Source organism: Garra rufa, chromosome 2, assembly GCF_049309525.1.
Source record: "Garra rufa chromosome 2, GarRuf1.0, whole genome shotgun sequence".
NCBI classification, from domain to species: domain Eukaryota; kingdom Metazoa; phylum Chordata; class Actinopteri; order Cypriniformes; family Cyprinidae; genus Garra; species Garra rufa.
The window spans coordinates 54,645,825-54,660,396 of NC_133362.1; positions in this window are offsets into that span (position 1 = coordinate 54,645,825).

The following is a 14,572-nucleotide window of genomic DNA, read 5'->3' on the forward strand; positions in this document are numbered from 1 at the left end:
GTAAAGCATTTTTTGCAGTGTTAAAGTTGTTATAAGTCACAAAAATGTATTATATTTCTTAACATTTGTATTACTTTTCATGTGAGAAAATAAAGTCATATATGTGGGACAGTGTGAAGTTGAGTTAATTTGTTAGGAAATATTTTTGTTTGCAATATACCCTTAAACTGTTTCAGTTATAATTCAACTATATCAACTATAAAATTACTGTTAGATAACTTAATTGTCTTTTGGTGTGTTTTCATCAAAAAAGTATTTTTTGACATTTGGTGAATGCAAATGAGTTTTTAATATTATAGTTTGCCCAAAATATTTTAACAATTTGCAATAATGGAAAAAATTGGCATGTTTTATTTATTTATTTATTTATTTATTATTATTATTTTTATTTGTGGTCATGCGTTTGTTTCATGTATTTGAAATGTTGAAGAGTGAGCAGGACTTTTATTTTGGAGTGGTGCTGTGAAGTCATGCTGCAGCGTCTCTCTCCTGCATCTGTTGTGATTCTGCTGAGTTAAAGGATTTTTTTTTTTTTTTTACATTTACACTGTTTTAAATCAGTGCAACCCGTCGAGTCTGTTTTATAGTTTTTACTAACAATGTAAAGTTAATTTGTTAAAATTGACTGCAACATTAATGCTTCATCTAACGTTTATGCAGGTTATTTTGTTCGAGTAAAGCGCATTCACAGGTGAGTAACGTTAAAGGAGAACTCCGGTGTGATATTGACCTAAAGTGTATTGAATCATGATACCGAGTGTAAACGTACCTTGCATATCTCATTTCGTCTTGTCCACTGCTGTCCGAAATCTGGGGTCAGTTAGCCGATGCTCACAACAGCTTGTCAATGAGACCAATGGGGCATCGAAGCAGTCATGTAAATAAATCACTGTTTTACGCCATTTACGAGGCACAAAGTAGCGCCACACTTCATCGGTAGACTTCCAAGGGCCCCGACATTTAAAACGCGACATTGAAAACTCATAAAAAGCACCGGTAGTTTATTTACGAGAAGATTTATACAGACAGTAACTTCAAGGAGTTTAGCGATCGCCGCCATCTTGAATGTAGTCACGATAAGTCGAATGTCGAGCACGAAGGAAACTACAACCTGATAAGTTGAAAACCTGATACGTTCCTTCCTGCTCGTCACTCGACTTAACGTGACTACATTCAAGATGGCGACGGCCGCTAAACTTCTTGCCGTTACTGTCTGTATAAATCTTCTCGTAAATAAACTACCGGTGCTTTTTATGAGTTTTCAATGTCGCGTTTTAAATGTCGGGGCCCTTGGAAGTCTACCGATGAAGTGTGGCGCTACTTTGTGCCTCGTAAATGGCGTAAAACAGTGATTTATTTACATGACTGCTTCGATGCCCCATTGATCTCATTGACAAGCTGTTGTGAGCATCGGCTAACTGACCCCAGATTTCGGACAGCAGTGGACAAGACGAGATGAGATATGCAAGGTACGTTCACACTCGGTATCATGATTCAATACACTTTAGTTCAATATCACACCGGAGTTCTCCTTTAACAGAATCGTGTATCAGTTTATCATACACATTATTAATTATTATGTATTCATTTATCGTGTCAGTTTTTAATCTTTTGTCTAATTTTGGCCTGGTTTTACAGACGAGGCTTAGTTTAAGCTGGCACTTCAATTATTTGAGTAGTTTTTATAAACGTGTCTTAGAAAAAAACATTGGTGGTGTGCATCTTAAGACAAAACAAAGACACTGAGACATTTTAAGATCAGTCAGTGAGTTTCTGTAAGTTAAAACAGATCAGACTTACATTTGAATCTAAGCCTTGCCTGTGAAACCATAGGTTTTTCATTTAAAGCCATCAATTATCACTCTGAACAAATCCATTACAAGTGTGCTGACTACTGAACTCTGGATTTAGTTTAGATGTATTATTATTTTTTGGATACTTATTCTCATCTAAATCATGACAGGTTGTCCAAAAACAAAGAAAAACTCCTGCTGACATCCACACACTATTATAAAGATGGCGTTTATTAAAGAGGAGGGTGAAGACGTGACGATTGGAGACATATTCATAGTCAAAATTGAAGATACTGAGGAACAAACAGGTTGGTTTTCATTTTCATTCAGTCCTTATTAAAATGCCAAGCTCTACCGGAATGCATGATCATTTTGAAGCATGTCTAGGGGTGTAAAATACTTGAGAAATGTAACTTAATTATTGTACTTTTTACTTTGGGGAATTTGTATTTTACAACTGAAACCTTTTGAACTTTTCCTTGATTTTATTTCTGAAGAAAAACTCATACTTTTTACTTGTCATAATTTTATTTCAATTAAATAATTTAGAAGTTGATACAATTAAATTAATTGTAGGGTAGTTGTGTCCACACACTGCTAAGACACCATGTAAAATCATGTAAAAGTGAATTTTGCATCTGATGACCCCTTCAACAACTAGAGCAGAAACGCATTGAGCTTAGCAGAATGTAACGAATGTAGACTCGGAAATAAACACCCATACTGATACACCTAACCACTGAGATGATTGACTATATCCTTCACAGATAGATGCATAAATACTCAATTGGTGACCACATAATAAAAACTGTTACTCACACTTGGGTGTTGCAACATTTTATGGCAAATAGTTTAGATGCTAGAACCTCATTTATTGGTTCCTACGCACACCAGTAAGTAAATCCCACATGTTCTTAAAGGAGTAGTTTACTTTCAGAATGAAAATTTACAGATAATATACTCACCCCCTTGTCATCCAAGATCATGTCTGTCTTTCTTCAGTCGTAAGGATATTATTTCACGTTTTCTCTCTATATAAGGGACTTCTGTGGTGCCCCCTGAGTTTGAACTTCCAAAATAAAGCTTCAAAGGGATCTAAACCAGTGGTTCCCAACCAGGGCCCCCTCCTTTACTGGTCAATTTTGCAAGGCCCCCCTTTGACTGACATGTCCTTATACTGTACTTCCGCTGTAAAAAGTATTTATTTTTAGACCTTTTTTTAATCAACCAAAACATTTGTTTTGCCTTATTATTCTTCCACTGCATGTTTAAAAAACCCCTCAAAATTCAAACTTTAAATAATACTTTATAACCTCAAGACAACCTGCTCAATTCGAACTTTTTAAAATAATAGATATATAATATAATATAATATAATATAATATATATATACACACACACACACACACACACACAGATTTAAAGTTCCTGATTTTTTGACATCAGAGTACTTTCCTTAATAAGTGAACCTACCTACCAAAGAGGACAATAAAGGAGATGCCAAAAGACTCACTAAACCTCCCTTTGAACTTGACTGAATATCTACTGTTTGTATCCACAAAAAAAAAACTTGATTAAAAATACAGCAAATATATTCTAAATCTGTTAAACACATCAATCTGAAGGCTGATCGGCAAAGATCAGTAAACTCCGTCAGAGTGAGTCTGCTGCTCATAATGACCGAACCTCACCAGATCCTCCTCTATCGGTGAGCATCCATTATAAAACACTCACAGGAAATTAATTTGGACAACTAGGCAAATGTATTTAGATTTCACACAAAAATACAATAGGGATCAGAGTCCAGAGAGCGCACATAGTTTGTGAATCATTAGCGGACTTATGCGTGCCTAATGTAAGATTCTTATATACACGAGTGTTATATATATAGGCACGCTCAAGTTCGTTATTATTACTCGAATCGTGTAAAGTACATTAGTGCTACGGTATTTCCTTCATGCATGTAGCCGAGATGTAGAATGCGCGCAGTGGTTGGAAGTTTTGAGCCGCCATTCAGTCAGTATTTAACAGTGCGTCGAGTCCGAAGCAATCAATCACAGAACGCAAGAGGCTGTGCTTTGATAATTTTTTATTTAGCTATAATATAATGAAATAAAACAATTATAGGATAATATTTAAATTAATTTTAAGATATCTCGCGGCCCCCCTGGAGGATCACTGAGGCCCCCTGGTGGGCCGCGGCCCACAGGTTGGGAACCACTGCTCTAAACGATCACAGCCGAGGAAAGAAGGGTCTTATCTAGTGATGCTCCGATTGATCAGCCACCGATCATGATCGGCCGATATTGGCTTAAAATAGCTTGATCGGTGAACCCCAAAAGCGCCGATCAAAAAAGCCGATCACTTGACGTAAATTACTCGCGGGACTTTTTCACGTGTGCATGCACGGCGCACAGGTAAACAACAGCAGAGCTTAACAGTGGCAACATGAGTACTAAATTCCTTATTTGTTTTGTAAGGGTGGTCTTGTTATTGGGCATGTGACTAAGTTGTGCGTGTACAGAGCGCTGACTGTAGTTTTGCCCAAGTTCAAGTTTACTTTAGGTTTCATTCTCTGCTATCTTCAGGGAGCGGTAAATGTGCGTGCTTGAATGTAAATGAATGTATCTTTCTATACCCGTCATACTGCAATAATGTTACCGTTGAATGTCTGATTGTTGTCATCAATTCATGTTGTAGTTCAGGTCATATTAGGAGAAACGGTGCGCGTGTAATTCACGTGCGTATGTTTAGCGCCAATTTATCCCATTGTAATTAAGCAATAAGGTACGAGAGGCCGTGCTGTATCATGAATACAGCACGGCCTCAAGTACCTTATTGCTTTTATAAAACGGTTACCACACAATAAAAATATTAAAATCAAAAATATATATTGATTTATATATATTAAGTTGTACGTTTTCATAAAGTAAAATCATTAACTGCCTTCCGCTGTAAAAAGTAGTCCCTAACTGCTGCAGCTGTGTTTACGTTGCTAAGGGGGTTCAATGATACACAAAACCGTTGAGTGAAGCAGTCATAGCAGTGCCGTATCATGAATATGACACAGCTGCTGACCAATCAGAATTGAGGAATGGAACTAACCGTTTTATAATTCTAATTAACGCATACAGATGTTACTGAGGTGAATGTTTATGTTTCCTATATACAGGCGGATTCTGATATCATATTTAATTCAGTCTAAACCACATTTTACTACCTTTATCCTAATGACTGTGCAATGCTGGATAATGTAATCCTTACATCATCTTTAAAAGCAGCCACCATACCTGCAAACGTGTCGCTTTTCGGCGACAATTGCCGTTTTCATTGTCAATTGGGTCATTCACGTGAATCATGTAGAACCAGAGAGTTTTCTTGGGGGGGTTTGGGCTTGCGTTAATTGACATCTGGGCCGATCGGAATCTCAACTGAGCTCGCGCCTGTCAAGAGAGGGAGGTGGGGGTGGGCTTGCGTGCCATGTAGGCCATTATTGGACAATTCTTATAAATGACATTTTTCCTGGACCAATCTCAGTGCTTGCTTCAGTATCTTGAAACACACTGCCATCTGTGTTCTCGCCTGTCAAGAGACACATGACCTACTGTGGAAGATCGTAAGTTTCCGCTAAAGCTCATATTATATGTGCTATATATTAGGTGGACACTCTTGAGACTGATCTACTGCCTTGTTCTTATCAGAAACTGAGAAAAATGATAATTGCAACATTATAAACAATGTTAGCGGCGTGAACATTCAGTTTCTTATTATTTAACAACATATCATTTAAATGCGGAGCCTGGTAATCCCGTACTCTCCGTATCTGCACAGTTGTACATTTAAATGCTGACAGCTAAACACTATCATAACTTGTTTAGGCTAACGTTAGCTAGCAAGCCATACTTCTCTTCAAGGACATCTTAATCGTATTCTTGATAATCACTAACTTGCCTTCAAAGTCATGAACACATTTTTTAAATCTTATCACAACATTTTAAAGCCTTTATTATTTTCCAACTCTACAGCTGTGAAATAAAATGTACTTCAAGCACTCATTTTTTCATTCATAAAAAACTGCATCGGACAAAATTGCTTTTCGCAGAAAACAACGTCTTTTTTAAAAATAATATGGAATGACCCATATAACTGTTACGGGTCCCGGCTGCGGAACTCGTAGGCAGATTAAAAGTGCCTGAATTATCAGGAGAAACAAAATCACATAAAAACGTCAGTGTCTTTCCTCAAGCGCAGCTTAGTAGCGTCTCTTTATTAACATTCATATTACAGCAAAAACATCCTAACAAATCATATTTCATGTAATCAAACAAACAGTTTTGTTCCCTTCTTTTGTATAGTTCTTATACAACAATAAAGTCATCAAATACTTATACACTCTGTGCACTTTTATATAACACAATTAATTATTATACCTGCTGTATATTTATCAGTATGATACAAAAAATACACTTTAAATTCTTTCAGTCAGACATCTTTCTCATTTTTCTCTGTAAATACCTCCATATATAACCATTTACCATTGAGCTACTAAACTCAATTGATACAATCATGCGTCTGTTATTTGTATCATTTAAATTGTAACGGTTACACTTGACACCAATCACCAATGTTACTCTCATAAACTTTATACATTACTCTAACACATATTCATTTACGTTTTCTAAAGTCATTTTATGTTTAATTATCACGTACTGAGATAAATAGATATTATTTATAGGGGAGACAGTTGTAACAAACGTAACTCAGACCAACTGTCATTTTACCGGTACTTTCATCTGAATGACTTTACTCAATTCACTACCGTAAACAAGCTATTCGCTTTCAAACACATAGGAAATTTGTACTTGCATGTATTTACATTCATGATAACAAACATATTCAATTTTTATGAAACATACCTGAATTATCAGGAGAAACAAAATCACATTAAAACGTCAGTGTCTTTCCTCAAGCGCAGCTTAGTAGCGTCTGAGGTAAACACAACGTGCATCGCCATGGTAACCCACAGCGCGTGCTTTCTCCAATGCTGATGATATTTTGTTTTAAACACAGACGTTAGTAGTGACAATTAATAAATGACTTTTCACAGTATAAATATATAAATAAATATATACATTAATAACAAAACAAACATTACAATTGTGGATACACAATGGTGTATCACACACTCCCCGACAAAGAAAGATGGCTCCTGCCAGCATATTTTTTATAACACCTCTTTTATCTTTAACCTTCTAGTACCCTATTATCATAGGAGGTACCCAAAATGGAAATGTGACTTGTGGCGTAAGGAGGGAATAAGGTGTACTAATGTAAGGTGTAATGTGGTAAGGTATAGTTTGGTAGGATGGTAACCCCCAATGTGGTGTCTGATTCATCTCGTAAGTCTCTAAACTGTTTACTGTCGGGTATGACTGAATTGCTGGCTGACCTAGCATTTCATAAGTTAACCTAGGTGTGGGTCTTCTGTCACGTGTGGATCTTCGGACTTGGCTTGTTTGGTCAGTTTCCTCTGAACTCAAGGTAGGTATTTTGAGAACCTCTTGCTTAGGTGTGTCACCTTCATCTGTCTCACTACATTCTCCCTCAACCTGTTCCTCTTCTTTTTCAGATTGTCCTGCCAGTGTTTCTGCCCATGTCACTTGTCTTTCACAGGTAAGTTCATTCTCATCAGGAAGATTACAGGTAAGTCTCTCGTTTTCTGTAGGTTGTTCTCCCCAAATCTCTGTCCGTTTTCTTGGTCTTTCTCTTTCAGGTTGTTCACGGGATTGTCGTCGCAAAGGATCACAGGTATGTTTCTTGTTCTCTCTAAGTTGTGGTCTCAGGGTCTTCGTCCACTGTCTTTGCCTTTCTCTTTCAGGTTGCATATGGTATCGTTGTTGTGGAGGATCACAGGTAAGTTCCTGGGTTGGTTGGTTAATGTTAAGTCTTTGGTTGTTCTCTCGGGTGTCTCGTATCCTTAGCCAATAGTAGTTCTCGTCATCCTGTTCATCACTATCAGACTCACAGGGTGATCCGGTCTCATTTTGCGGCCTTGTTTGATTTCTCTTGGTTCTGTGCTTAGATGTTTCCTCTGGGATCTCTACTGGTAAGTCATTTACCTGATGCAGCAGATTCCTGTGCAGAACTCTCGATTTTGAGCTGTCCGTCTCTGCGACCACTCTGTAGATTGGTCCATCATTTATTTGCTCCTTGACAACGTACACAGTTTGCTCCCAATATGATCTCAATTTTCCTGGTCCACCTCTTTCGTTTAGGTTTCTCACAAGTACTCTGTCACCAGGCTGAAGAACGACTCCTCTGGACTTCCTATCATAGTACAATTTTCCTCGGGCACTTGAGTTCTTACTGTTTTCCGACGCGATTCTGTAAGCTTCTGCCATTCGCTTTGCCCACTGTTTAGCATATCCTCTTGGATCGTTACTTTTCTCTCTGTTAGTCACTTTGAACACAAGATCAATGGGTAATCGTGGATGTCGTCCATAGAGTAGGTAAAACGGTGAGTATCCTGTCGCTTCATGTCGTGTGCAATTGTATGCATGCACAATCTGTGGTAAATGTTCCTTCCATTTTTCCTTTTCCTTCTCTGCCAGTGTTCTCATCATCTGGAGTAGTGTTCTGTTAAACCTCTCAGCAGGATTGCCCTGAGGGTGATATGGAGAAGTTCTTGAATGGCTCATTCCTGACAATTGGCGCAAAGTTTTGAAGAGGTCATTCTCAAATTCTCTACCCTGGTCATGATGTAGTTTAGTTGGGAATCCAAACCGGGGAATGAAGTCATTGAAGATTCTTTCTGCTGCTGTTCTTCCAGACTTATTTTTAGTCGCATATGCCTGGGCAAATCTTGTAAAATTATCCACTAGAACTAGTATATACTCATAACCCCCTCTGCTACGTTCCAAATGCAGATAGTCTATTGACACTAATTCAAATGGGGAGCTAGTACTTATACTACCCATCGGAGCTCTCTCGTGTATCGCAGGCTTCTTCTGTTTGATGCAAGGACATTTTCGTGTAACATATGTCTCAATGTCTTTCTTCATGAATGGCCAAAAGAATCGGTCTCTTGCAAGGTTCAATACTCTCTCTACTCCCACATGACCCATGTCATCATGTAAGTGCTGGAATACTCTCTGCTTGTATTGAGCTGGTAGGACAAATTGACGTCGTTGCTCAGTTCTCCTGTACAATAGTCCATCATCCAGGTGTAGTCTTGACCATTCGTGCATTAGTTTCTTTACAGGTCCACTGGTTCTGTGCCTCATGTCATTAGTGATGCTTGCATTGGACTCTTTCATCCTAATAATCTCACCAATAGCTGGGTCCAGTCTCTGTGCCTTCCGCAGTTCATCATGACTTAGATTTTCTAAGACTTCACCAGCATCGCTCTCCAGTTGTTCTTCCTGAGCCTGGTTAAGAGCAGCGACCCAAGCAACATCTTTTTGTTCGGCAGCCTTCGTGCCTTCCCATGTGGTTTTGACAATGTCACTAGACAACTCTTCTGTGCACTCTGTGATGTACTGGTTGATGTCCAGTGGGCACCGGGAAAGAATGTCCGCATCCACATTCATCTTCCCAGGTCTGTACTTGATATCAAACCTGAAGTCTGACAGTTCCCCAACCCATCTATACCCCACAGCGTTAAGTTTGGCAGTACTCATTATGTAGGTCAGAGGGTTGTTGTCTGTATAAACTGTGAAGTGCTGGGCGTAAAATAGGTAGTCCCGAAACTTTTCACAGATTGCCCACTTCAGTGCAAGGAATTCAAGTTTGCCTGAATGGAGTCTGTAATTCCTCTCTGCCGGTGTCAGTGTCCTTGACCCATATCCGATGACTCTCATTTTGCCATCTTGCCGTTGATAAAGTACAGCTCCAAGTCCCTTTTCTGAGGCATCTGTATGAAGTGTGTAAGGCAAATCAAAATCAGGATACGCAAGGATAGGTGGAGTAGTCAAAGCTTCAACTAGTCTGCACAGTATCTTTTGATGTTCTTCCTTCCACTCAATAGGTGTTCGTGATGGTAGTTGAACAACTAATTAACAAGATTAAAAGTGCCTGAATTATCAGGAGAAACAAAATCACATTAAAACGTCAGTGTCTTTCCTCAAGCGCAGCTTAGTAGCGTCTGAGGTAAACACAACGTGCATCGCCATGGTAACCCACAGCGCGTGCTTTCTCCAATGCTGATGATATTTTGTTTTAAACACAGACGTTAGTAGTGACAATTAATAAATGACTTTTCACAGTATAAATATATAAATAAATATATACATTAATAACAAAACAAACATTACAATTGTGGATACACAATGGTGTATCACATAACCAATAGATGGCAGCAGAGGATTATTTATTATGCAGCTGCCTTTTAAACTCCCTATATTTTTCAAGACAGCTTTCTTTTTGATTTATTATACAATATCTAGTTTAATAAATTGTAGTACTTTTACCGTCCTTAAGTATATATATATATATATATATATATATATATATATATATATATATATATATATACTGTAGCAAGTGCAGAAAGACATTAAGCTCACACACAAACAGCCTATAAGGGTGAATTATTTAAATACTTATATATAGTTCACTACAAATACGTTAAATATTGATGGTATAAAAATTAAATAATGCACTCAATATGAATCGATAATTCCGATATATTGAAATATTTCATAATTTAATAACTACATCTTTTAAGTTTTATCTTGAACTGTAAAATATATTAAATAGTTTGTGAATGTATTTCAGTTTCTCTCCATGGCGTTTGTGTGCGTGTGTGTGTTTGTGAAACCCTTGTCCAGGCTAAGAAGGAAAAAATAATGTTTTTCAGTATAATATAATTTGTGTTTTGGTTCTTTTGTGTTTTGGTCACCTTTTTTCTTTTTCTTTTTTTCTTTTTTTGAGTTTGCAGGTCTGAGCTACAAATAACAAGCAAAGAACATTTTACTTTATCCAAAAAGTTCATCACTAACTAGTGTAGTCTAGTCTAGTGCGAGGTGCACTTTAAAAAAAAAGACTCCCGTCATAATCAGTTATCTATCTACTAGAGGTGGGCATAGATTAATTTTTTTAATCTAGATTAATCTAGATTAATTTTGGAATTAATCTAGATTAATCTAGATTAAAATGGCTAATTTGAATTCTGCTGAAGGCATTCAGAATATGTGTGCTAACCAAATAATGAGTAAAAGTAGCCTAATTCTTTGAGAACGGGTTTCTTAAGCCAGGTGGCGCATTAGACCAGGGCCCATCTCCTGTTTCCAAAATGCATCACAAACTGCTTGACAATTGCATTTACAACACAATTAACTATACAAACTTGTGTAACCAACTATTTCCACACTGCATGTAGCCTACTTCTGAGTAAAAGGCTGCGCGACGTGCGCGTTGCAGATTAATACACAGATGCACAAGGGCATGGATATTAGTGGTGCAACAGATCACAAAACTCACGATTCGGATCACATCATGGATTTGGAGTCATAGATCGGATCATTTTTCGGATCAGCAAAAAACAAACAAAACAAAACAAAAAAGTTTGTTTTTTTACTAATTACTGAATGCTTACTTTAAGTAGGCTACTTCTAATCCACAGCAAACACTACTAGCTGAACTAATAAAGTCAGTAACAAAACAAGAACAATTACACAAATATCAAGTGTAAATGAATACAACATAAAGTTACTAATAAAATCAATAACCCTAGAATTCAGGTGCGGAAATTTAATAATTAATTGTAAAATAACTAGTGCTTCTCACTGCAGGTATTTATAGGATGCTGTCTCTTTAAGGCCTAATGCACGTACCGACTACTGGCACGCATCTCTTTCTCAGCTGTTTCGGTTCACTGAAGACATAACCGACTGTGTTTACCAGAATACCAAAACGGGTATTAAGACATGACTTTGTATGTGTGTTTCCGTTCAAAAAGAAGTTAATAAGAAGGAATCAGTGTGAATCTCGCCTCTCTCTCTCTCTCTCTCTCTCTCTCTCTCTCTCTCTCTCTCTCTCTCTCTCTCTCTCTCTGAGCGGATGTTGGGGGTGAGTGGGCGGAGTTTGCTGCGAGAGTGTTGCTGGAGTGTGTGAGTTTCCCTGCTTTCTCTTAACTTTTACAGTGTTTCTGCTTAAAAGAGAATTTACTTAAATCATTCTCTCGTGTTTTGGTTATTTAGTACAGATTAGAGTTTATTTGGGTAGGAAGAGAATCGCTGCTATCCAGCGTTTGCTGGGTGGTAATGGCGTCTTCCGAGCGGGTGAGCTTGGACCGGTTGTCGCGTAGACACGGTATCAAGCTCGCGCCTGTGAATAATGTTTCGGTGGAGCAGTGTGCTTTGGCTGTTGGACAAGTTGTCGGTTTCGACAGTGTACTATCAGCTTCCCGCATGAACGGTGCTGTTGTTGTTTTCCTGGATTCTGTTGAAAAAGTAAACAGCATTGTACAGAGTGGTGTTGTCATACAGGATACCTTGACTCCGGTAATGCCGCTGCTTCAACCGGCGAAAAAAGTAATCTTGTCCAATGTTCCCCCGTTCATTAAAGATGAGCTTTTGATAGCAGAGCTTTCTAGGCATGGTAAAATAGTATCCCAAATGAAAAAGATTCCGCTTGGATGTAAATCACCGCTACTTAAACATGTTGTTTGTTTCAGACGTCAGGTTTATATGGTTTTGAAAAATGATGCGGAGGATTTAAGCGTGACTTTTAAATTTCGGAACGATGGGTTTGACTATGTGGTTTTTGCTACTTCTGATATAATGAAGTGCTTTCGTTGTGGAAAACTATGATAATGAAGAGTTGGGAGAGACTGTTGAAGCTGGGACCAGTGCTGCTGTTGCTGGGGAAGACATGCATACAGATGATGTGAGAGTTGAGGCTGAGGTTGTAGGGGAAAACGTCAGTGATAGAGTAACAGGTGCAGGCATTTTACATGAAGATGTGGCAGATGTGGTAGAATCTATTGTGACTGAAGAAAGTTTAGATACTGAGATGATGAGGGATGAAGCACTTTTTAAAATTCCCTCCACAAAAAGAAAGAGACCAAGAAGAGGCCTAAAGCCAAAAAGTAGTTGGCAGGGGACTGAAGAATCAGTTAATAAAAGTGATGATACTGAGTGTAGTACACTAGAGGATTCTGATGGTGAAGCTGCTGTTAGCAGGAATAGACAAGATCACCAAGGTGTTTACACATTTGGAAAAATAAGATCTTTTTTACAAAAAAACAAGAATATGAAAAATGTTCAGGTTGAGGACTTTTTTTCCCGATCGTAAAATGTTCATTGATTCAGTTGCAATGATGATGAGGGGTGATAGTGAGGAGCATTTCACTGCTCAGGAAGTGTTCAGGTTGAAGAAGTTTGTTTCAAAACTGAAACTAAAACAAAAAACTGAGGATGGTTTTGAAACGACATAGTTTTTTGTTTTTTTCTAAGCCACTGTTTATATCTTATTTTCTGGTATTATATCTCTTAATGAGTGTGGTAAAGTTGGGTCAGGGGCGCAACTACACTGTTTTCGGGGGGTATGCAACATCGATTTCGGCGCCCCCCCTATACCCCCCCCCCCATACCCACCCCCCCTTTGGCACAAAAATAAAAGCATGTTTTAGTTAGGCTACAGAGGCAACAGATTTATTAACACGTATTTACACATATTACACATTTACACATTACACATTATCACAGTTACTATCCAGCCCACTGGCCTAAATGGAACTCAGTTCCCACTGGAACTAAATTGTGACATGTCGTGCCTTAGCACTTGCCCATTTGTCAAGTATCGACTCAAAGGAAATAGACCTGGCCAGAGTATTTTCAATAGAGATCACTGACAGCTGTGTTAATCTGTCATTACTCATGGTTGACCGAAGGTAGGTCTTTATCAGCTTCAGCTTGCTGAAGGATCTCTCAGCAGAGGCAACGGTCATTGGCATTGTCAGGAACACTCTGAGGGCCACAGTCACATTGGGGAAAACCAGGTCAAGATTTTTCTGTAGCAGATAGTTCAATTTGTCTATAGCCTTTTTGCATCCCTTTAACAGGCGGCTAGCAGGATATATCTCTTGAATTATGTCTCTAGAGACATCACTGGTAGACAGGGCATATGTGGTCACAGATTCCTCTAACTCTGCTTGTGTCATCTGGTCCATCTGGGCTATGAACCGGAATCTTTTGGACACAAGAAACAGATTTTCAAATCTGTCTGACAGCTCCTGGATGACAGTATCAACAATTACATTGAAAACCATGCATCTGAAGTTCTCTTCAGGTTCCTGGTGCAGACGTTCACTGCTGCTGGTGTCATCATAAAACCTTTTTGGTTTTCTGACACGCCTTTGTTTGAATACTGGACATCCGTCCATTTCAACTGCTAACTTGCGTGCAATGTCAACTGATTTCTGGAACCCCTCCTCTCTATACTTGAACATGAATTCCTTTAAGGAATCAATCATTCTGATAGCCATGTCCATTGAGACATCAGCTGCTTGCAGGGCTTTGCTAACAAAGCTGATTTCAGACAACAGGTCATACCAGATTATGAGGCACACAAGGAATTCCATGCAAGTCATTTCTTCAGACAGTGATTTTGCCTCTGAGACAGTTTTGCTATCATCAGAGGTTTCTTCTAGCTGTTCCAAAGCATCGAGAATGCCCCCTAATTGATAGCGTACAGCTTTCACTGACTCAATTTTGGCTTCCCACCTTGTGTCACTCAAGGGTTTAAGGGTTATGTCCACAAACTTCTGTAAGACATCC